At 45.3% G+C, this 24,918-nt stretch overlaps 1 pseudogene; it reads left to right on the forward strand.

The window, feature by feature from the left end:
* The first annotated feature begins 1,423 nt into the window (after positions 1-1,423).
* Positions 1,424-20,798, forward strand: LOC119969914 (annotated as a pseudogene).
* Positions 20,799-24,918: the final 4,120 nt, after the last annotated feature.

Consider the following 24,918-nt stretch of genomic DNA (forward strand, 5'->3'; position numbering starts at 1 on the left):
GATTATGGCAGAATCCTGCCCATGGTGTCTGAATGAAAAATAAACAAGCTTGATCCTTATGTGTTTGGAGCTGGTTTGTGGTAAAGCTAATACTATCTGCATTTTTAAAGTTAAAAGCAGAGAAATTGGAGGGCCGGGAATAAGTGGGCCACCGTGGATCCTCCCTGTATCCACAGGCCACACATTTGCACCGAGCATCAGAGTTTGGAGTTTCTGGAGCAAAGGATTTCTGTGCTCAAGCAACAAGTGAAAACAATCCACAGCATAGAGGATAAGATATTTCCAAATCATATAACGCAGGGCATGGTCAAAAAGGATGCATTGCCAGACATCTGAGGATTTAGAGAGGCCACAAGAAGAGGATATAAGACAGCAAATTTTATCATGAGAAGTATTGTTAGTTTTTCTTGCAGTTTTGACCAGGGGTCCCACAATGGTATGTTTCCTTGCTGTGGCAGGGTGAAAGATATCATGGAATTGGGCCAGGAAACCTCTAGAAATGATAGGATAGCAACCAAGAGTCAATGTTCATGTTGGAGCTGATGATGGAGATAGAAACATATTTAAGATAGTATAGTGTAGAGGGTTATAACTAAATTGAAAGCAAAACCTCAAGAGTGGGCATCTCCAGAATGCTGGTTAAACCATGTATTGGATGGGTCAAGAACAAAAAGATTAAGAAAGGTGTGCTGTGGCTGGTGCTTCAGAGTATTTTGTTCAACAAAGGAATGCAGTTTGTGTAGGATAGTGTAAATATTATTCATTGAGTCAGAGACTTGGGAGAGATGAAGTATCAAGGGTTAATGTTAAATATGCAAACATGTTTGGCGCCATCCTCTGGCCTCCTCGCAACGTGCTTCTTGGTGATGGGAGGCAGCCCGTCATTAGCTGGCGATGGGATCTTCTGGTCCTGACACTCTCAATGGGATTTCCCATTGAATCCATCCCATGCCATCGGGAAACCTGCAGCAAGGATGCGCCATCAGCGGGACTGAAAGAGCCTGCCAGCATGAACAGACGGACGATCTTGCCCACAGTCTACATAGAATCCCTACAGTGCAGAAGGAGACCACGTGGCTCATTGAAGCTTCACCGGCCCTTGAAAAGAGCACCCTATCTCAGCCCACACCCCCACCCTATCCCCATAACTCAGTAACCCTACCTAACCTTTTGGGCCAATCCACCTACTTCGCGCATCTTTGGACAACGTCAGTAACAAACGATCAATTGATAACAGAGCAAGGGGAGAGATAGATCCATGTGGAGACGCGTGTCGAGACGACCTTGTAAATATTTAGCATACTGTTCAATAAAAGATCACATTTGCAAACAGCATCACCTCGATCCTTATCTGTAAGTCCAATACCCAAGACTACTACATTCCAGGTCAAAAATAATGCATGCTGGCTTTGCAAGGCACAGGATGGGGAAAGGACAGGAAGATTATGTGGTTGATGCTATGGAGTGCTTTCTGGAACAAGGGAAGGCAGTTTGCTGTATGTCACCTCCAGTGGTGGAAGATATACATGATGACAATTCGGTGCTGACAGAAGGAATTACTATCATGAATGATTATATCAGCAGTTCCATGGTAAATGCTGAGATAATAAGTGTTAATCAAAACGCATAGTTTTGTATATAGAGATTTCTGATGACACATATATACATAAAAGCTTTCGGGAGACTGTTTTTCTCCAGCAATCAACCATGCAACATCAAAACAATTAGAGAAAATAAAGGAGATTATTTGATGTAAGGGACCGCATATAGATGAAGAAATTGTGGGTGCTTCATGGAAGCTGAAATTATTCATTTATGAAAAACTGCCCTTTCACATTGGGTTCTGAGTATACTGGTCATGGGAGCCTTCAGTACTGCGCTCTCTCTTCCTCTCCCCTGTGACAGCTGCCTATAAATCTCTGGAAAGAAAAGCAGAAAATGCTGGAAAGGCTCAGAAGGTCAGGCAACAGTTTGTGGAAAGAACAAGCAAGATAATATTTCAGGCTTGCACTCTTCACCAGAACTGTAAGATATTACAGATAAACAGCATTAAAAAGGAACAGATCAAGGGGAAGAGCAATGGGAAAAACATAAACACGCACACAGAAGAAAGAAAATAGACCTGTAAGATACTTAAGTGACCAAATTAAAGGTGGTTAAATGATAGAAACCATAAATACTGAACAACAGCCAAGATCATACGATCAGGATCGAAAACTTGATTTCCGATTCTAATCAGACAACAAAATGCACACTGAACTTCCTCTGATTTCCCGGTATGATCTTTCATGTGGAATTGCTCAGTGTGATTGTTTTGGGGGAGTTGTCAGTTCTATAGTTATCCAACGGGAGACTAAGTGCCGACGCCGGAGTGAAAACCGGAGTGTTTCACTCCGGCGTCGGAGGCCTCTCCTCGCCCTCGCAATTGCTTCACAGCTCCAGGGTCCCAAGTTCGATTCCGGCTTGGGTCACTGTCTGTGCGGAGTCTACACATCCTCCCCGTGTGTCTGTGGGTTTCCTCCGGGTGCTCCGGTTTCCTCCCACAGTCCACAGATGTGCAGGTTAGGTGGATTGGCCATGATAAATTGCCCTTAGCATCCAAAATTGCCCATAGTGTTGGGTGGGGTTACTGGGTTATGGGGATAGGGTGGAGGTGTTGACCTTGTGTAGAATGCTCTTTCCAAGAGCCGGTGCAGACTCGATGGGCTGAATGGCCTCCTTCTGCACTGTAAATTCTATGATATCTATAAGGAGTCGTGCACACTGCCCGTGTATCGGGCACAGACGTGCGCAATACGCAGTTGATAGTCACATATCACCTGCACGTTCATCGAGTGGAATCCCTTCCAGTTTGTGCAGCAGCCTGTTCTCTGCAGGTGCCCCTGTACGTGCATTCCGGAAAACATGGACACGCTGTGGAGGTGATGTAGATTTGCGATTTGATTTTGATGTCGGAACCGATTCTCCGCCCATTCGTGTTTAGCGATTTCGGCGTTGGCTAACTAAGAATTCTGCCCTTGGATTTTACTGTCTAACATTTCCTGTGTAACTATCCAGGTAAGTTTGTCAAAACTGTCCAAAGTCTACGACTCCAACTCAGAGTTGAAGATATTTTCAGAGGGGAATTGCCCATCAGAAATTCAAACCTCGTGGGCAATTCCACATAATCCGTTTTGTTGAAGCTTCTGAGGTGAAGCGCATCATATTTTCAAATTTAGAGTACCCAATTCATTTTTTCCAATTGAGGGGCAATTTAGCTTGGCCAATCTACCTATCCTGCACATCTTTGGGTTGTGGGGGCGAAACCCACGCAAACACAGGGAGAATGTGCAAACTCCAGACAGACAGTGACCCAGAACCGGGATCGAACCTGGGACCTCGGCGCCGTGAGGCAGCAGGGCTAATCCACTGTGCCACTGTGCTGCCCTTGTAGCGCATATTCCAGGGAACATCCAGTCCCTGAGTATCAGAAGACCAGAAGATCTGTCACTCGGGGGCAGAGAGAGAAATAAGGAGCAGACAAGACATAGGGGACAATTCTCCAGCCGTGTTGCCCCCGGTGTAAATCCCACTATGTCAGGAGAATCACAGGAGAGCCCCAAATCAGTTTCCCATTTTCCTGACCTTCTCCAGCTGCCATGATCAGCATCTTGCCCAGAAAGTGCCAGAAGCTGATCATACCTCATTTCCATTCATTTTAATCTCATTAGCAAAATTAAAGTTGAATGCAGCATCCTCCCGGTATTGTCCCGCACCCCTTCCTTTCCCATCGGGAAATCACCCAGGCACGAATCATTATTGGTCTCTAAAGGCAGGGATGAGGTGCCAGGGACACTGAGAGGGTGCAAGGGGGTATGTACCCTCTCTACACTTACCTCCAGATTGCCAAGCAGATCCTTCAGTGGAGGTGGGGGTCAGAGGGGCTCCGGCTGGGCTGGAGGGCCCCAGGTTGGAAGTCTTCACTGGGATGGGGGTCATGTGGTAAATCTTCCCTTTATAGCCTTTAAAACCTTTTATTTGTTGGAAACATTTGTAGCGCTTTTTTCAATTCAATACATTCCCCTTTAACTTTTTCAAGCCTCTGTGCTTACTGCAAAGCCAGGTTATCACTGCCAGGAATCCAGGAGGCTGTGCCAGATTGTCACTGCCAAGGAGTGGGGCATGATGGGGAGGGGCCTAAAAGGGAGGGGCCTAAAAGGGGGTCCTGAAGGGGTGGAGCCTTTAGCAAACCCATAGTGGGGTGTCACTTACTTTTGAGAGGATCTTGTCAGCGATTTTGGGGGCCTTACCAGTGATTGGGGGAAGGTGGGTCTTGCCAAGATTGGAGCGAGGTCTTACCAGCAATTGGAGAGGGAGCCTTGCCACGTTTGGCGATGGGAGGCCTTACCAGCGATTGGGGGAAGGCTGTATTGTTATTCTGAGATCTCTATTAATCCGGCCTTGCCTGAGTCTTTTAGTACCATGGCACAAATCACCCTGGTGCCAAAAACATTTCTAAGTGTGGGTGAATTATGATTTGGATCTCACCAATCCACCCGACGGGAATAATACCTCATTTACCACCGTGAACCACACTTAGAAATTCTTTGAGTGAATTCTGCCCATCAAGAGTATTGGAATAGCTAAGGGGTGGAGGATAGGCTGATGAAAGGAAAACGTGAAAAACTGCAACGTAGTGCTATCTCAAATGGGTTAGGAGTCTGATATTGTTAAAATCAACATTTAAGCTAGAGGGTTACAAAGAGCCAGATCAGGTGCTTTTCTTCAAGCTTGTATTGAATTTCAATGGAACAGCGGAAAGGGACAAAAAAAGTGAGGTAGTTTTATCCTTCATCCAGGCTTACAACTGAGATTATTGATTTGACAACCAATGTGGGGTGCACCTGATATTTATTTCCAGCAACATCAATAGAAATGAAAATCAGAGAATTTATGTAACAAGAAACTGATCTGCAACTCAAATTTAATGAATGGGTAGAAGGTAAAAGTCTATTCTGTTATGGTCCGGACCAGAACACTAATTTTGGTAAAAATCCCAGATTAGAACCCAACTATTTGCATTCTGTAAAACTGTGCAGAAATGTGACTGTACCACAGCTGTGATAACACTGACCAGTAGACAACCTTTATATTAAAACAAACTTTAATTTGAACACAGAATTTAGCACATTAGCAGCAAAGAAATAGCTTTACAGTTAACAGTTGCAATATCTTAACTTGCTTACTGAAACCTGCCTCCACATTATGTTGAGCAAATTCATGCATTTCAAATACTAATTACATACAAAGCTGGCATCCAGGTTTTACTTGCTTATTAGGTGCAGCGTCCTTGGAGAGAGAAACCGGTTTTTAGAACTTTGAGCTCTGGAAGTAACTCCTTTATCCAGACTGACCTGGGCCCTCCCATTAGCTACAGCAGCTGCACTCAAAGCACACAGCAAGTTAGTTGGGTTCTAATCCGGGATCTTTACCAAAATTAGTGTTCTGGTCCGGACCATAACAGAATAGACTTTTACCTTCTACCCATTCATTAAATGTGAGTTGCAGATCAGTTTCTTGTTACAGCAAGTTAAGATGTGACTTAATTTTTTAGCCAGAGTCAAACTGTTGTAACATTACATTAGCTCTCTAACTGCAAACGGTAAAATGACCTTTAATCACAGCTCTCGCAGACATACGATCTGTAAGGATTTTAAGCTAGGTTTTAATATATTACTGCAAAAATACAAACTTTAAAATATGACAATTTTCGAATATTCATCCCAATCCCAATGGATTAAGAGTGGGACAGAAACGTGAGGTGAAATAGGGAGCACAAAGCCTCATCTGTTGACAGAATGGAGGTACCAGTGGCGGACTGGCCAGGGTGTCAGCTTGCCCGATGGCAAGTGGGCCCCTGATGAAGTGGGCCCCCTATATCAAATAAAAATGCAATAAAGAAACAAACACAGATAACTGTCTTAGTAATAAAAAGGAATAAGAAAAAAAAGAGAACAGGACACAAATAAGCAGTGCATGGAAAGGAATGAAGCAGGGGAGGTAGTGGAAGGATGTGGAATAGGGGGGCCCGGGTCGGGCAAGCGGTACCTTTGACCGTGAATCATGAGGTCAAAGATATTGAAGTGATAAGCCATGATCGGTAAACTCGAAGGGTTGCAACTTGTAACACTACACTGGTATCAAACTGGACATGTTAACATTGGTCGTGGGACCATTCTTAATGTCTTACTATAGTCGGACCAAACTTCTAAGTTTCAACAGTTGTCTCAGTTGCTTGCTGGTGTGAACACTGGACAGTGGATTGTCTCCTCCTCTGAAGCTGCATAGGCCACAGTAGTATTGACTAATGAACATAGCCTATTGAAGTGTAAGTAAGTTATTTTATATTTTTTTATCAAGTAGGGGTTTATCTGGCGTTCCTTCAAGTTATTCTTGCAATCATCAATATTCATTTTTCCCAATGTGGGCTATTTTTAATTAAGTTTTTATTTCAGGGATATTACCCCTACCAGCATGGAAAAGAAAAAGCATAAATCTGGGTCACTAAAACGCAAAGAACAAAAAGAAGCAGAAAGGAAGGAATCAGCCAAGCGATGCAGGCCTATTACAGAGTTTACAATACCACAAGCACAATCCACATCAATATCCAGTTCCGCAACAAATAATCAAGAAGCAAGATACAATGCTCATGGTGATGATGCAATGACATGCGAGTTACAAGAACAGAGACGAGCTACTTTGAATGTAGAGACAAATACAAGTGCATCCATTACTAAACAACCCAGGCCCAATATTTCTTCTGGCTTCCTTGTCCGGTATCTGTACTGCCTGTAGTTGCAACATCTGAACACATAGCTTCAACTAGTGACAGGGAATCAGATATTCCTTCAAGCATAAATGACTTGGTTTCTGAAGCACATCCTATAAATGGACCTACGCAAGAAAATGAAAGATCAATTACTGGAATCTTCCAATATCCATCACGAGCAAAGCTAAAACAGTTTTTGCTGAACATCCACTTCAGCCACTTGATGATCTGCCATTTGATGCTCGTTTGTATGAGAGGAAAATTATGAATGACTCAGTCCCAAGAAAATGGCTAACATATAACAAAGAAAATAGATGCTTATATTGTTCATACTGCTTAGCCTTTGAGTTTCCCAACACTTGTAATCCATCACCCTTTGTACGTGGCTTTAGTGACTACAGGCGTATTAGCCAGAGCTTGACTTTACATGAATTGACAACACATTTCAGAAATGCTCAGCAATATATCAGTGTGGTTAATAATGGCACCTTAGATAAATTTTTTGCAGCATCACTAATTAAAAGGAAAGAAGAAGTATTGAAGCAGAGAAGTATTGTCATGAGGATTATAGACATCATAAAGATGTTAGGCAATCAAGCACTTCCTTTTCGAGGTCACAGAAATGAATCGGCCTACACCCTAGATAATGAGGTTCTGAATCATGGCAATTTTTTAGCTACAGTGCAGTTGATGGCAAAATATGATCCCATTATGGCAGCTCACATTTCTGCAGTGCAAAACAAGTCTAAACAAAGAATCAAACGATTAGAGCAACAAGGAAAGGCTCAAAGTAAAGGCCGTGGTGGACTTGTTACATACCTGAGTAAAACAACTATAAACATGTTAATCAAAATTATGAAGAATATGATACAAGAAAGAATTAGTCATAAAGTTTCTCAAGCAAAATATTATTCTATTCATGCATTTCAAATACTAATTACATACATCCATCAGTTTAGCATTATTATTCGGTATGTGCTTAAAGGTATTATCTGTGAGCGACTACTTTCAGTTGTGCCAAGTAATGATGGTACAGGACAGAGACTTTTTGATCTATTGATTGAAACATTACAGCATCTTAAAATTGACCCTCAAAAATGTTTATCTGATAGCACAGATGGCGCTGCAAGCTACCATGGCCAGTATAATGGTTTACAAAGTAAAATTGCTGATGTGGCTGATCAACATGTTCATATATGGTGCTATGCCCATGTCTTGAATTTGGTGATAACTGAAACAACAAAATGTTGTGTGCCTGCAGTTTCTTTTTTCAATTTGCTCCAGAATATAGCAACTTTTGTGAAAGCATCATACAAGAGAATGGCTGTATGGATAGAAGTTGTTGGAAAACATCTAGGACAAGAAAAAATGAAACAATTAAAGCTAATTGGTGAGACCAGGTGGTCAGGAAAATCCAATGCAGCAACAACTATATTTGAACGTTTTGATGATGCCGCTGCCAGTACTTTCGTAAATCTATTGACATGCTTATCAATGATACAAGATTCAGAAAAGTTTGATGCAAAAACAAAACATGAAGCAAATGTTTTACTTCAAAGTCTTCTAAAGTTTGAAACCATATTGACAGCATTTACTTACTTGTATATATTTGAAACTACAACCCCGTTATCAAGTTATCTACAGACAAGTGGTTTAGATATGTTTACTGCATGGAGTTTGGTAGATTCAGCTACAACAAAGTTGAAGGAACAGACAAGAACATTTGATAACATTCACAGCAGGGTTTTGGAAAATTTGTAAATAAATGTAATGACAGGATTTCATGGATGAAAATCAAACATTGGAAATTGATGCGTTGGAAACAGCATTGCCAGTTAAGAGGCAGAGGAGGAAGAAAAGAATGGCAGATGAGCTTATTGATGATGAAAGAAATTCCTCAGATTCTCTAGCTGATTTTCGAGTAAATGTGTTTAACCTAATAATGGATCGCATTGTCCAGTCACTAGAATCACGCTTTGTGCAACACAAACAGTTGTATAAAGATTTGTCCTGCTTGGACCCAGCAAAGTTTAAAACTATTGCAGAGAAGGGCCTTGAAGATGAAGCATTGGAAGATATTGTTAAGCAGTTTCCACAAATCAGCAAAGATCAAGTAATATTGGAATTGTTTTCTTTTGCTTCAAACTTTGATGTATTAAAGCTATTGCTTAATGATGGTGAGAATATGGATTCCAGTTGCAACAATTGTAAAATTTGCAGCACTTGCCCATCGTGTGTACTAAAAATTCTGGCATCCAACAGACTTCATGACAAGGCATATGATAACCTTTATGAACTTTATAAAGTCATCTGCACACTAACAGTTACTCAAGTCCAATGTGAGAGGGCATTTTCAAAGCTAAAGATCATAAAGACAAGGTTAAGAAATTCGCTGTCTGAGTAGAATTTGGAATCGTACATGTTGCTATCCATTGAAAAGGAATTGTTAGATGAATTGGATGCAGAAGCAATTATTGACAGATTCGCACAATCATCTAGCGAACACAAACAATTGCTCTTAATATAGTGGACTGCATGCAATGCTCTATTGTGCTTTTGAACTATCTGTTAATATGTAAATTATTTAAAAATATCAACCAATTACTTAAAGTTAAAAAATATATATATAAAATTCAATTATAACATTCTGTATTTACATTTGGTATCTACTGCCAGTAATATGTACAGTACATGTACACTGTAATTACTAAGAAATACACATTTTTTCCACAAAAATTTTAATTGTACCCTTTTTTCCATATGTATTTTTTGAAAATTTTATTTATTCGTTATGAAAATTAAATGATAGCATTGTAGTTGTGGGTGGGCCCCCTTTGTCTCCTGGCAACCAATATTTTTAGACCCAGTCCACCACTGGGAGGTACTCAATAAAATAGTTGTGTAATCTGAATTTCGTCTCCCCAATGTAGAAGAGAATGTAATGCAAATAGTACGTGTGGTATACTGGGCTAGAGAAAATAAGTGCAATTTACTGTTTTACCAGATGAAGTATAATGGTCTGGATAATGGAGAATGTGCAGGAGTTGCTTTTTCTGTGCTTGCATGTGATTGTGCCAGGGTAATGAGACTAGATTGGAGGTCTGGTGGAAAAGTGAACCAGGGTGTCATGAAGGAAATGGTATTTTTGGAAACAGATGTGAGGAAAGGGGAGCATATATTTGATGGTGGAATCATGAATCTCAGTGGTGAACAGCAGAGTGTGCTCACTTTCAAAGTCATAGTCGGGACCTTTTTTTAAAAAAATGACCTCATGGCACAAAACCTCCCCCATCGAGATCCCATGTAAGAAAACCACAGTGCCACTCTCCACTGTTGTTTAGTCCATTCATTTGCTGGATCTTGGGCAGGATTCCCCCCTACCCGGCGGGGCGGGGGGTCCCGGCGTAGCGGAGTGGCGCCAACCACTCTGGCGTCGGGCCTCCCCAAAGGTGCGGAATTGTCCGCACCTTTAGGGGCCAAGCCCTCACATTGAGGGGCTAGGCCCGCGCCGGACTGGTTGGCGTCACGCCGTCTGGCGCCAAAACCGGCACCAACGGCCTTTGATGCCCGCCGGCCGGCGTTGGGGCTGGCTGAAAGACCTTCGCCAGTTTGCGCATGCGCGGTGCATCAGCGGCTGCTGACATCACCACCGGCGCATGCGCGGTAGGGGGGTCTCTTCCGCCTCCGCCATTGTGGAGGCCGTGGCGGCGGGGGAAGAAAAAGAGTGGCCTCACGGCACTGGCCCGCCCGCCGATCGGTGGGCCCCGATCGCGGGCCAGGCCACCGTGAGGGCACCCCCCCGGGGTCTGATCGCCCCGTGCCCCCCCAGGACCTTGGCGGCCCGCTCGCGCCGTCATCCCGTCGCCACCAGAGGTGGTTGAAACCACGTCGGTGGAAGAGGCCTGACAGCGGCAGGACTTCGGCCGCACGCCGATCGGTGTTGGGTGATCCCCCCCCCCCCCCCCCAATTCCCGGGTGGTGGAGAATTCCGGCCACAGCGGGGGCGGGATTTACGCCGGCCCTGGGCGATTCTCCGACCCGGCGGGGGGTCGGAGAATCCCACCCCTTGTTGTTTGGAGTTAGCTGCTGCGTTAGCCTACGTATACTGATTGGATTTCAATAATAAAATCATTTAGTTGTCATTTGCTTCAGATTATTCTGAAATTATGATGAAGCATTGCATGAAGGAAATTCTTTCTTGCTTGAGCACGTTGTCTTTTTATCTCTCTGACTGGACTTCAGTGTAAATTGGTGGAAAAAAATGTTTATGCCAGCAAAAAAAAAGTGAGACTTTCAGCCAACATCCAAGTTAGATTTATAGCTGAAATGAACGATACATCGCCCAATTCTTCAATTCTTTATTTTACAAGTGCAGCATGTAAACTTATCAGTCAAAACATGAATTGATATGCAACAAAATGCACAATAATGATCCACACGTAAATATACATTTAAGGAATTTATGGAAAGTTGAAGGAAAAAGGTCAGATAGGTATTGTTAAAGTATTAGGAAACAGAGCACAGTCGCTAATAAATAAATAATCTACTTTGGTACCAAGAGAAAGAAGGAAGAAAGAAAACTTAGAAAAGGCCAATGGCATTGTATTTGTTGATTCTACTTTTCTGCTTATTATTGTGCCCACGGTGAAGTACAACTATCCTACGAACTTTTCTGCTTAATCTAATGTCCCAAGTGTTTCTGAGCTGCATGACTTGTCCACGCCTGTGTTTCTGGCTCCATTACACAGTCTGTGACAAGCAGCATTAAAACGTGAGACAACATACGAATAGTAATAAATTATTGGCTTTCCTGATTTTATGTAAGTATCTTTCATATTCCATCATCTCTCATTTGTTTCCATTTTAATGTTTCCTCTCCTTCTGATTCCATTCCATAACAATGATGCCCCAGCTATAATGTCAACTTGTTATGAAAAAATTATTCAGTAATAATTGGATACTTGTACAGTTAACTATTTACCATATGTTCACCATTCATGGTTCAATGTGTAGAATTATGCTTCCACCAAATACTTGGACAATTAATAACTTGTTCACCCTGATTCTCCAAAGTAACCAAGTATGTAGAGTGGGGATTAATCCATGCATTCAGATGCAACAAATATCTAGACATATTATTAGTAACAGATATCAATGTTAATCACAACGCTGCGCAGAAACACGAAGGGCCAGTATGAATTAGTCAATCACATATTCAGACATGATGGCCATTATCTCATTGCAAAATGATTGAATAAACAAGCAAAACTAAACAGGAAATAAAGGAGTATAAAGGAGTACCATTGTCCCTTCTCCAAATAATCTTTATTCAGAGAGATCTACATCTTAAAACAGTAAATTCTGCTGTGCACTGATTGCCACACTCACAAACAACAGGAAAATATCATGTTTCTAAGATACAAGGGCACATTTCTAGTTGTGTATTCAGCTGGATGCGATATCTTTTGGCACTCTTTCACTCTGAGTTGAGGAAAATTAATGATCCTCTTTTCTTGCGACATCCTATTCAGTGACTGCTGAGAATGGAATAAAGTGAGTAAATGGGTTTAGCTCAACAGATTTCTCTTTCTTTCCCAGAAGGTTATATTTCTTCTATTTTTGCATTAGGTTATTTGCAAGTGTTTATCAAGCAGATCTTTGAATATGTAATCTGTTGTCCTGAAACCTAACCTTGTACTCAAGAATTGATCCTGAATAACTTAGTCACTTGCTAAGCACAGGCTTGCTGCTGAGAGCCTGTGCACGCACCATCTGAACCGTACAGTTTGCACACATTTCTTAATAAAACAATTTCACTGTTCCCCAGGGCAGCAACTTTAACACAGATCATTTCACCGATCAATAAAAAGTTTATAAAAAATGTATTGGATTGACATTTGAACATATTTGCATAATTGCTATTGTGTCAACAGAGCTAAATAAATATGCTTTCGGTGTCAAAGGGCAATCTGTGCTGGTGTTATGTGGACAGCATAACAATTCTAAATATATATCCTGCATCCTATTGGTGATGATGCTGCTGATATCCATACAGTGTGCAACTTAGAACAATGATACTACCGTTTGCCCAACTGTACATATCACAAATCCTTGAAATAATTATTAATAGGCAATTCAAATAGGTGGCTGTGTTTACAATTGCAGTAGCTAACTCAGATCAATTTTAAGTTCTACTGAAACAACGGAAAAGTGAATGTGACATAAGCACTGATACATTTGATATAAATAACTACATCGCTCGTACAATATTAAAAACACAAAACACAGATGAGTGAGTTTCAAAGACATACGTCAATATTTTCATTATTAGTCAGGAGTATTCCAGTTTTTGCATACCCCCCAAAAATTTCAATTTATGTACATCTGCAAACATTGCAGATGTTCTTCACAATCTCTGTGCACTTGATACGCTTCTTCTGGAGGACGTACTGTGCATATTAATTCAATTTCACACAAATGGGCAGGGACATCAATTCTATTGCTTAAAAAAATAATCATTGTGGCTGATATTTTGTGGTTCAGAGAACATGCAGCACATTGGAGGAGCTGCTCTGAGGATGGGATGTTAAACAAAGGTCACATCTGCCTCTTGCAGTGGATCAGGTGCAATGTTGAAAATTCCATGCCACCACATAAAGAAAGAAAATTATCCAAGGCAATATTCAAACAATATCAGCTCAAAACAGATTGGATGATATTCATCGAATTGTCATTTTATGGTGCATGCTGCTTCAGAATGGCAGCCATTACACTAAAAAAAAACTCTTAGTGACGAAAGTGGTAGAAAATGTAACCCAATAATAAACTGATGATGGAGCCCTGGATCAGCTCCTGTTTATTCATCATTGACATTTTGATCTATTTCCATAGGGAAGGAAACATCATATTTAAGGGATATGTGCAAGCAAAAGTATTTATTGAAGGCATTGAATGCAGGTGACAAGTCTCACCCAACAAAAGCCTCACGTCATCTCCCTTGGGGAAGGCCCACCAGCATTATTAATAATGATAATAAAAGCCAAAATACTGCAGATGCTAGAAATCTCAAATGAAAACAGAAAATGCTGGATAAGCTCAGCATGGCAGCATCTATAATAATAATAATCTTTATTGTCACAAGCAGGCTTACACTAACATTGCAATGAAGTTACTGTGAAAATCCCCTAGTCACCACATTCTGGCGCCTGTTCGGGTACACAGAGGGAGAAGTCAGAATATCCAATTCACCTGACAGCACGTCTTTCGGGACTTGTGGGAGGAAATTGGAGCACCCAGATGAAACCCACGCAGAGACGGGGAGAACGTGCAGACTGCACACAGTGACCCAAACCGGGAATCGAACCTGGGACCCATGAGCTGTGGAGCAACAGAGATACCCACTGTGCTACCCGTGCTGCCTCTATGGAGAGAGAAACAGAGTTACTGTTTGTAATGAACTCCAATTGGCCTTATTGGTTGGCCAATTGGAGTATGAGCTCCCTCAATTATAGTTCATTGAGGGGGCCCATATAATCACCTGTGTAGGCTTTGTGAGCCAGTCTTAAGTTGACTGGACTGCTAGCAGCACTGTTTGTAGCTGCTCCTGTAATATCGTTATTGTAAATAAATATTGGGTGTGGTGACGGAACTCCTGCCTCCCGTGGATTACTACAGTGCCGACGAGGTAAACTATGAATTTTGCGGCGACCAGCTGCCGCACTCGGAGGGTAAGCCTTGCCATTTTAAAAATGCCGTTTTTTGGGGGGTTAGAGGCATTCGACCCAGCTATTGAGGACTGGTCCCAGTATGTGGAGAGAATGTGTTACTTCTTCCGGGCAAATAATATACTGACGGATGAAAGGGGACGGCTTATCCTGCTGTCGGCGTGCGGACCCTCCGCTTTCGCCATTATACGTAGTCTGACTTATCCCGATGTGCCGGACACAAAAACCTTCCAAGAATTAACGGAATTGGTGAAAGAGCACTACAACCCAAAACCACCCCTCATTTTGCGTAGGTACAGATTCTACACAGCGAAGCGGGAATTTCTTGATCCGCCTGAGAAGGCTGGCAGAAAAATGTGAGTTCGGCCCGACACTAAATGAAATGCTTCGGGACCGGTTAGTGTGTGGTATAAACAACCTCACAATACAGAAACGCCTGTTGGCGGAAACAGAGCTAGACTGTAGGCAGGCGTTACAGCTCGCACTGTCCCTAGAAAAGGCAGCAAGTGGGGCGCAGGAACTACAGGGCACGCCAATGGAGGTAGATACCTGTGAGAGGGACTACCACAACGGGTCCTGCTACCAGATAGCCGCTCTCAGGAAAAACCTGAGGAATAGAGGGAAAAAGGAAAACCCCAGAACTGCCCCAAGTCTGCCAGGACTAACTGGAGACAGAGGGAAGTACCGGCTGAGGCTCCCCCAACAGAGAAGGACCGTTTCTGGCACCAGACAGAGCGGAGTAACAACGACAGAAACCCTAGAAGGTGGTGGCAAAAGAGGAATAGCAGGTGGGGACGCAGGGAAGTACACAACCTAGACGCCCCATCCTCCTCCGAATGGGAACAATTATATAATATTACAACGAAGAAAGCAGAACCCATTAGGATTACCCCACGGGCGAACGGGCGGCCGACAATAATGGAAATAGACACGTGTGCAGCCGTATCAGTAATGGGAGTGGCAGCATTTAGAAAAATCAAAGATGGACTCCAGCCACTAACCCTAACAAAAACATCGACGAATCTTAAAACCTACACGGGGGAACCCCTGGAAGTTCTAGGCACGACTCATGTACCTGTGGAATATGAGAAACAATTGCTCAGATTACCGTTGACGATAGTAGAGGGCTCCGGACCGAGCTTAATTGGACGGAACTGGCTGAAAGACCTAAAATTAGATTGGATGAAAATTTTCCAGAGTGGAAGCGGGCAGTTGAGTGGAGTACTCCAAAAATACCCGGAGGTCTTCCAGTAAGGTTTGGGGGAAATCATAGGCGCCTGGGACTTCGATGTTGTGGCCATTTCAGAGACATGGATAGAGCAGGGACAGGAATGGTTGTTGCAGGTTCCGGGGTTTAGGTGTTTTAGTAAGCTCAGAGAAGGGGGCAAAAGAGGGGGAGGTGAGGCGCTGCTAGTCAAGGACAGTATTACGGTGGCGGAAAGGATGCTAGATGGGGACTCTTCTTCTGAGGTAGTATGGGCTGAGGTTAGAAACAGGAAAGGAGAGGTCACCCTGTTGGGAGTTTTCTATAGGCCACCTAATAGTTCTAGGGATGTAGAGGAAAGGATGGCGAAGATGATTCTGGAAAAGAGCGAAAGTAACAGGGTAGTTGTTATGGGAGACTTTAACTTTCCAAATATTGACTGGAAAAGATATAGTTCGAGTACATTAGATGGGTCATTCTTTGTACAATGTGTGCAGGAGGGTTTCCTGACACAATATGTTGACAGGCCAACAAGAGGCGAGGCCACATTGGATTTGGTTTTGGGTAATGAACCAGGCCAGGTGTTAGATCTGGAGGTAGGTGAGCACTTTGGAAACAGTGACCACAATTCGGTGACCTTTACGTTAATGATGGAAAGGGATAAGTATACCCCGCAGGGCAAGAGTTATAGCTAGGGGAAGGGCAATTATGATGCCATTAGACATGACTTAGGATGTGTTGGTTGGAGAAGTAGGCTGCAAGGGTTGGGCACACTGGATATGTGGAGCTTGTTCAAGGAACAGCTATTGCATGTTCTTGATAAGTACATACCAGTCAGGCAGGGAGGAAGGGGTCGAGCGAGGGAACCGTGGTTTACCAAAGAAGTGGAATCTCTTGTTAAGAGGAAGAAGGAGGCCTATGTGAAGATGAGGCGTGAAGTTTCAGTTGGGGCGCTTGATAGTTACAAGGAAGCGAGGAAGGATCTAAAGAGAGAGCTGAGACGAGCAAGGAGGGGACATGAGAAGTCTTTGGCAGGTAGGATCAAGGAAAACCCAAAAGCTTTCTATAGGTATGTCAGGAATAAAAGAATGACTAGGGTAAGAGTAGGGCCAGTCAAGGACAGTGGTGGGAAGTTGTGTGTGGAGGCTGAGGAGATAAGCGAGATACTAAATGAATACTTTTCGTCAGTATTCACTCAGGAAAAAGATAATATTGTGGAGGAGAATGCTGAGACCCAAGGCTATTAGAATAGATGGCATTGAGGTGCGTAGGGAAGAAGTGTTGGCAATTCTGGACAAGGTGAAAATAGATGGGCCGGATGGGATTTATCCTAGGATTCTCTGGGAAGCCAGGGAAGAGATTGCTGAGCCTTTGGCTTTGATTTTTAGGTCATCATTGGCTACAGGAATAGTGCCAGAGGACTGGAGGATAGCAAATGTGGTCCCTTTGTTCAAGAAGGGGAGTAGAGATAACCCCGGTAACTATAGGCCGGTGAGCCTAACGTCTGTGGTGGGTAAAGTCTTGGAGAGGATTATAAAAGATACGATTTATAATCATCTAGATAGGAATAATATGATTAGGGACAGTCAGCATGGTTTTGTGAAGGGTAGGTCATGCCTCACAAACCTTATCGAGTTCTTTGAGAAGGTGACTGAACAGGTAGACGAGGGTAGAGCAATTGATGTGGTGTATATGGATTTCAGTAAAGCGTTTGATAAGGTTCCCCACGGTCGGCTATTGCAGAAAATACGGAGGCTGGGGATTGAGGGTGATTTAGAGATGTGGATCAGAAATTGGCTAGTTGAAAGAAGACAGAGAGTGGTAGTTGATGGGAAATGTTCAGAATGGAGTTCAGTTACGAGTGGCGTACCACAAGGATCTGTTCTGGGGCCGTTGCTGTTTGTCATTTTTATAAATGACCTAGAGGAGGGCGCAGAAGGATGGGTGAGTAAATTTGCAGACGACACTAAAGTCGGTGGAGTTGTAGACAGTGCGGAAGGATGTTGCAGGTTACAGAGGGACATAGATAAGCTGCAGAGCTGGGCTGAGAGGTGGCAAATGGAGTTTAATGTGGAGAAGTGTGAGGTGATTCACTTTGGAAAGAATAACAGAAATGCGGAATATTTGGCTAATGGTAAAATTCTTGGTAGTGTGGATGAGCAGAGGGATCTCGGTGTCCATGTACATAGATCCCTGAAAGTTGCCACCCAGGTTGATAGGGTTGTGAAGAAGGCCTATGGTGTGTTGGCCTTTATTGGTAGAGGGATTGAGTTCCGGAGCCATGAGGTCATGTTGCAGTTGTACAAAACTCTAGTACGGCCGCATTTGGAGTATTGCGTACAGTTCTGGTCGCCTCATTATAGGAAGGACGTGGAAGCTTTGGAACGGGTGCAGAGGAGATTTACCAGGATGTTGCCTGGTATGGAGGGAAAATCTTATGAGGAAAGGCTGATGGACTTGAGGTTGTTTTCGTTAGAGAGGAGAAGGTTAAGAGGTGACTTAATAGAGGCATACAAAATGATCAGAGGGTTAGATAGGGTGGACAGCGAGAGCCTTCTCCCGCGGATGGAGGTGGCTAGCACGAGGGGACATAGCCTTAAATTGAGGGGTAATAGATATAGGACAGAGGTCAGAGGTGGGTTTTTTACGCAAAGAGTGGTGAGGCCGTGGAATGCCCTACCTGCAACAGTAGTGAACACGCCAACATTGAGGGCATTTAAAAATTTATTGGATAAGCATATGGATGATAAGGGCATAGTGTAGGTTAGATGGCCTGTAGATTTTTTCCATGTCGGTGCAACATCGAGGGCCGAAGGGCCTGTACTGTGCTGTATTGTTCTATGTTCTATGTTCAAAGCAACTTTGCACGTGGACCCAGAAGACCTTCCGAAATTTTGTAAGGCCAGGCCGGTACCTTTTGCATTAAGGAAGGAAGTAGATGACGAAATAGAAAGGTTACGACGCGACGGCAATATCAGACCAGTACAATTCTCGGAATGGGCAGCGCCGGTGGTACCAATTTTGAAGCCAGACGGCTCGATACATCTCTGTGGAGATTTCAGACAGTAAACAAATATGCCCTGCTGGACAAATACCCAATCCCGAAAATAGACGACCTATATGCCAAATTGGCAGGTGGGTTTTTGTTCACGAAACTTGACATGAGCCATGCCTACCTGCAGTTAAAACTGGACAAGGGATCCCAGAAGTTCGCTACGATCAACACCCTGAAGGGCCTTTTTCGTTATACTAGGCTACCTTTTGGAGTGTCATCAGCCTGCGCTATATTCCAGCGTACGATGGAAAATATTCTGCAGGGACTACCGCAGGTGGCGATTTATTTGGACGATGTCTTAATCACGGGTAGGACAAACAGGGAACACTTAAGGAACCTGGAGGAAGTGCTCAGGCGTTTCGCAAAGGCAGGCGTACGACTAAAAAGGGAAAAATGTGTTTTTCTGGCCTCACAAGTGCCGTACCTGGGATATAAAGTAGACGAGTCAGGCTTACATCCATTAGAAGACAGAGTAAGGGCAATAAAGAAGCCCCAGCTCCCACCACGATTCAGGAGTTACGATCATTTCTAGGGTTGGTAACCTATTATGGAAAATTTATTGAAAATAGGGCGTCCATCCTAGAACCCCTCCACCAGCCACTAAAAAAGGGGCAAGAATGGAAATGGTCCACCCGCCAAAACCGAGCATTTAGGGACATTAAGGAACAGCTGTCATCCGAAAATGTCCTAGAGCATTATGACGCAAGGAAGGAGTTGGTGGTCACTTGTGATGCATCCCCCTATGGGGTAGGAGCCATCTGAGCCCATAGAGGAAGGAATGGGGTAGAACAGCCAATAGCCTATGCTTCGAGGACCTTGGCGATGGCTGAGAGGAAGTACGCCCAAATCGAGAAGGAAGGACTGGCGGTGATATTCGCAGTAAACAAATTTCACCAGTATCTGTACAGGCGGAAATTCACCATAGTGACGGACAATAAGCCGTTATTAGGGTTATTAAAAGAAGACAAGTCAATACCCCCGATTGCATCAGCTAGAATCCAAAGCTGGCCGTTGCTACTGGCGGCATATAGATACGTTCTGGAGCACAGACCGGGAACGCGAGTAGCACATGCAGATGCTTTGAGCAGACTTCCCTTCCCGGACACTCCGCCGCAAATACCAAAAGTAGAGGAGACAGTAATGACTCTAAATTTTTTGGACCCCCTACCAGTAGACGCACAACATATTCGGTTGTGGACGCAAAAAGACCCAGTTTTAGCCAAGATGAAGCAGTTACTGCTAACAGGGGAACTGGAAAGACCAGTGGAGCCCCAGATGCACCCATACTGGAGCAGAAGGGACCAAATAACCGTTGAAGACGGTATCCTATTATGGGGAGCCCGGGTAATTGTCCCAGCTCAGGGCCGTCAGGCAATCTTAACTGAGTTACATCACGGACACCCAGGGGTATCTAAGATGAAGATGCTAGCTCGAAGCTACGTTTAGTGGCCAGGTTTGGATACAGACATAGCAGCCTTGGTACGTCGGTGCCAGGAGTGCCAACAGGGGCAAAGAGTGCCACCAGCGGCGCCATTGCACCCGTGGGAATGGCCAGGCAGACCGTGGACCCGCCTGCATATTGACCACGCCGGCCCTTTCATGGGCTCAATGTTTTTGGTGATAGTGGACGCCCACTCCAAATGGTTGGACGTCCACTGGGTAAACACGGCAAGCACAGCACCAACAATTGAAAAGCTCAGGGCCTCGTTTGCAACACATGGACTTCCGGAGGTATTGGTGTCGGACAACGGAACGGCATTCACAAGTGGGGAATTTGGAAAATTCCTGAAGGAAAACGGAGTCCGTCACATCAAAACGGCCCCTTACCATCCAGCGACCAACGGCCTGGCAGAGAGAGCGGTCCAGACACTTAAAGCGGGACTCAGGAAGCAGCCGGCAGCGTCAATAGACACAAAGCTCTCCCGCTGGCTGTTTGATTACAGGACCTCACCGCATTCCACAACGGGTATACCGCCAGCTGAACTCTTAATGGGAAGGCGGCTGTGAACGAGGCTGAGTCTCCTTTTCCCAAATTTAACAGGGAAAGTGGAGAAACAACAGGAGGCCCAACGCAGGGGGCATGATAATAGTCGGCAGCAGAGACATTTCCAGGTGGGGGCACCGATTTGGGTCAAGAATTATGGGAATGGACCAACGTGGGTCAAAGGCATGGTAGAGTCCCAAACAGGGCCCATATCCTATGAGGTTTCAATAGGAGGTAAGGTGCTGAAGAAACACCTAGACCAAATAAGGGCAGCGGAACCACACCTGGAGGCAGGCAAAGCAGGACCGCCTCAAGCTGGGATAGCCCAGACGGAAAGGATACCCACACCCCATCCCCGAGCAATTTCTCCAGACCCCGTCATCCAGTCATCAGAGTCGGAGATGTACACACTCGACGAGGCCGCCGTGACACCTCTCCCCGAGGAGGAGGACGAACAACTTCCAAGGAGGTCGTCAAGGAAAAGACGGGCACCTATAAGGTACACCGCGCCCACTTCAGAGAACGACCCGGCGGACGACACAGAGGTGACAGACCCAGACATGAGGAGCAGGAAGAAGCTCGGAGGAATGCCAGCTGGCAGGAATTCCTCGGACCTTGGGGGGGAGGGGTGTAATGAACTCCAGTTGGCTTTATTGGTTGGCCAATTGGAGTATGAGCTCCCTCAATGATAGCTCATTGAGGGGACCATATAATCACCTGTGTAGGCTTTGTGAGCCAGTCTTAAGTTGACTGGACTGCTAGCAGCACTGTTTGTAGCTGCTCCTGTAATATCGTTATTGTAAATAAATATTGGTGTGGTGACGGAACTCCTGCCTCCCATGGATTACTACACTGTTTCTAGTTGGAATAAGTTGTGTTCAGAGCCTGTATTATTAAATGGCCAAAAGTGGGCCTTCCACAGGATCAGGAACTTAAGGTGTGGAAATCCACCGCCCCCGCCCTGCCAGAGCTGATGACCAATTAGAAGCTGGCAGCTGTCCATTGCAGGCAGCACCAGGAGGTATGGTTGCAGCAACTGGCTTTTCACCCAGTGAGAGGCCAATAATTACCTTGGGAAACAGCCCACAGTTGATTAAGGGCAGAATGCCAGTTGTGGGTTGTGGTTATGGGAGGAGGATGCAGGGGTGGTAGGCAGCAAGGGCAGTGTATGCGTGTAAGTGAGTGTGAGTGCATGTGTGAGTGAGTGTGTGTCTCAGTGAGCGTTAATGTGTGAGAGCGTGAGAGTGATATGCGTGTGAGTGTGTGTATGTGAGTGAGTGTGTGTGTATGCGCATGTGTGGGACTGAGTTTGTGTGTGTGTGAGTGACTGAGTGTGTGTACATGAGTGAGTAGGCATGTACATGTGTGGGTGTGTAAGTATGTGTATGTGTGTGAGTCTGTGTGAATGAGTGAGTGTGTGTGTGTATGTGTGTGTGAGTGAGCTTGTGTGGGTATGTGTGTGTGTGTTTTGAGTGAGTGGGTGTGAGTATGTGCGTGTGTGAGTGAGTTTGTGTGGGTGTGTGAGGGTAAGTGTGTGTGGGAGTGAGTATATGTGTGTGAGTTTGCATGTGTATGTGTGTATGTATGTGTCCGAGTGAGTGTGTGAACGAATGAGTGTGTGTGAGTATGTGTATGAATGTGTTTGTGTGGTGTGTGTGTACGTATGTGTGCAGGAGTGAGTATGTGTGTATGAGTGTGTGTGTCTGAGTGAGTGTGTGAGTGAGTGAATGAATGAGGGTGAGTGAGTACAGATGCGTGGTGTAAGTGAATTAATTGATTAAGTGTGAATGAGTGAGTGTGTTGAGTAAGCAAGTTAGTGAGTGTGTGAGTGGGGGTGAATGAGTAATTAAGTGTGAGTGAGTTTGTGTGTGTGTGAGAGAGTGAGTGTATGTGAGAAAGTGTGTGTGTATGAGAGAGTGTTGAGTGTATAAGGGAGTGTGCCTTTATGAAAGAGAATGGGTGCAATTCTCTGGCCTCATTGCGCTTTCTCTCAAGCGTAATGAGGCTGGTGGATAGCGGGAGAGGCCAAAAACAAAGGGCGCGATTCTCCACAAATCCGGCATGCCGTGAAGGCTGGCGTGAAACTGGCTGTGTTTCACGCCAGCCTCGGAGCTCCGTCCCGGGACCCGATTCTCCCCCCCGGGCGGGGCTAGTATCGGGGCCGGGGAAATCACGGCGACGCGGAGTTAGTGAACGTCGCTAACTCCGCCCGCCAAGAGTCACGCCGGCTGACGCACACGATGTCGTCAGCCGCGCATGCGCGGGTTGGACGGCTCCAACCCGCGCATGCGCGGATGACGTCATCACGTAGATGCATCAAACCCGCGCGTGCGAGGGCCGTCATGCCCCTCAGCCACCCCACGGACTGATCCTGCGGGGCGGCAGAAGAACAAATAGTGCGCGGGTATCGGACCCGCTGCCCGTGATCGGTGCCCACCGATCGCAGACCCATGCCACCCTTGGCACGGCCGTGGTGCGGCCGTGCCAATCGGTGCCATGGTTGTCTGGGACGGGGACTTTGCGGCCGTTTTCACGAACGCTGAAAGCAGGTGTGATCGCGGCCGTGAAAACGGCCGTAAACTCCTCGGTATTCGGCCCATCGGCCTGCGGAGAATCGCTGTTCGCCGTAAAAAACGGCGAGCAGCGATACGTGGGGCGGCCGGAGTGGGGGGAGAATAGCGGGAGGCTGTGAAAATTGTCGGGAAGGCCCTCCCGCTATTCTCAGACCCGTCGTGGGCAGCGGAGAATCGCGCCCAAGGTCTGTACTGGACGCCAAACAGTTTGCGATGCAATCAGCCTGTTCCCATAGGTAAAATCAGGATCTCCTGTAGCATGGCGAGAAACCAATTATCACCATTTAAGCCCCATTTCTATACAATTAACGAGAATTACCCCAATTACAACGGCCTCCCGTCATTCAGCGGCTCCCAGCAAGTGTTCACACAGGCTTTGATTAGTACCCCTTTTAAAAAACATGAACCTTGCGGAAGGGTTTCTGTGGGGAGCTGAGGAGGTGAGTAGCCATCTTTGCTCACAGGCAGAGAGACCGGGGGTGCTGGGTTTGCCAACCCAGTGCTCAACGGGAGGTGGAGGAACCTTGGCTGGGGGTGGGTGGCCCTCCGCAGGGGTGGACCACCATGGGAGGGGTGGAGGGGAGGCACTGGAGGGGGGACAACCAGGGGGCAACCACTCGCGGCACCACCATGCCAACCCTGGATCATGATTACCCGTTCTTGGGGCAACACCTACCCCTGCCCGTCTGCCCCACCGATCACCCATACCCCCATCGACTGCTGAGGCCTCTGCCTGCGCGACTGAAGGCTGATAAAACAATTGGCAATCATGGTTAAGTGAGCACTTCACACATGCCAAGTGGATTTGCGTGGTGGGCAAGCCATGTAGCATGTGGGAGTCGTTGTCTAGCATCCCAATCACACCTTGACACTGTGCTTGATCATTGCGAGAAGCAACACCACATACTCAACATCCGAACACCCAGGGGATGAGACGTGCTCCGGGGACATGACCATGGCTGGAGGTTGGGCGAATACAGCCTCCCCACCCACCTACCCCCCACCCCGTCCCCCCACCCCTGGTGTCCTCAGTGATCCTCAATGTATCTGGCCCTCCTTGCTCTACCACCACGTTTAGGTGTTTCCCTAGGATGCATATCTGAGATGGAGGCAACCAGCTGCCTACCTCATCCCGTCTATAATTCCATTTTCTCTCTACCTCCCTTTTTAAATAGGGGAGCTACATTAGCTACCCTCCAATCTGCAGGAACTGGTGCAGAGTCTATAGAATCCTGGGAGATGAGCACCAATGCATGCACTATTTCTGGAGCCACTTCGTTAAGTACTCTGAGATATAGATCATCAGGCCCTGGGGATTTATCAGCCTTCATATTCCATAAATTTCCCCAATAGCATTTCTCTACTAATATTGATCTCCTTCAGTTCCTCTCTCTCACTAAACCCTGCATTCCTCAACATTTCTGGTATCTAATTTGCGCCCTCATTTGTGAAGACAGAACGCAAGTAAGTGTTTAGTTGCTCAGCTATTTCTTTGTCCCCTAATATACATTCCCCCATGTGTGAGAGCGTGTGTGTGTGTGTGTGTGTGTGTGTGTGAGAGTGCGAGTGC

Source organism: Scyliorhinus canicula, chromosome 8, assembly GCF_902713615.1.
Source record: "Scyliorhinus canicula chromosome 8, sScyCan1.1, whole genome shotgun sequence".
In the NCBI taxonomy this organism is placed as follows: domain Eukaryota; kingdom Metazoa; phylum Chordata; class Chondrichthyes; order Carcharhiniformes; family Scyliorhinidae; genus Scyliorhinus; species Scyliorhinus canicula.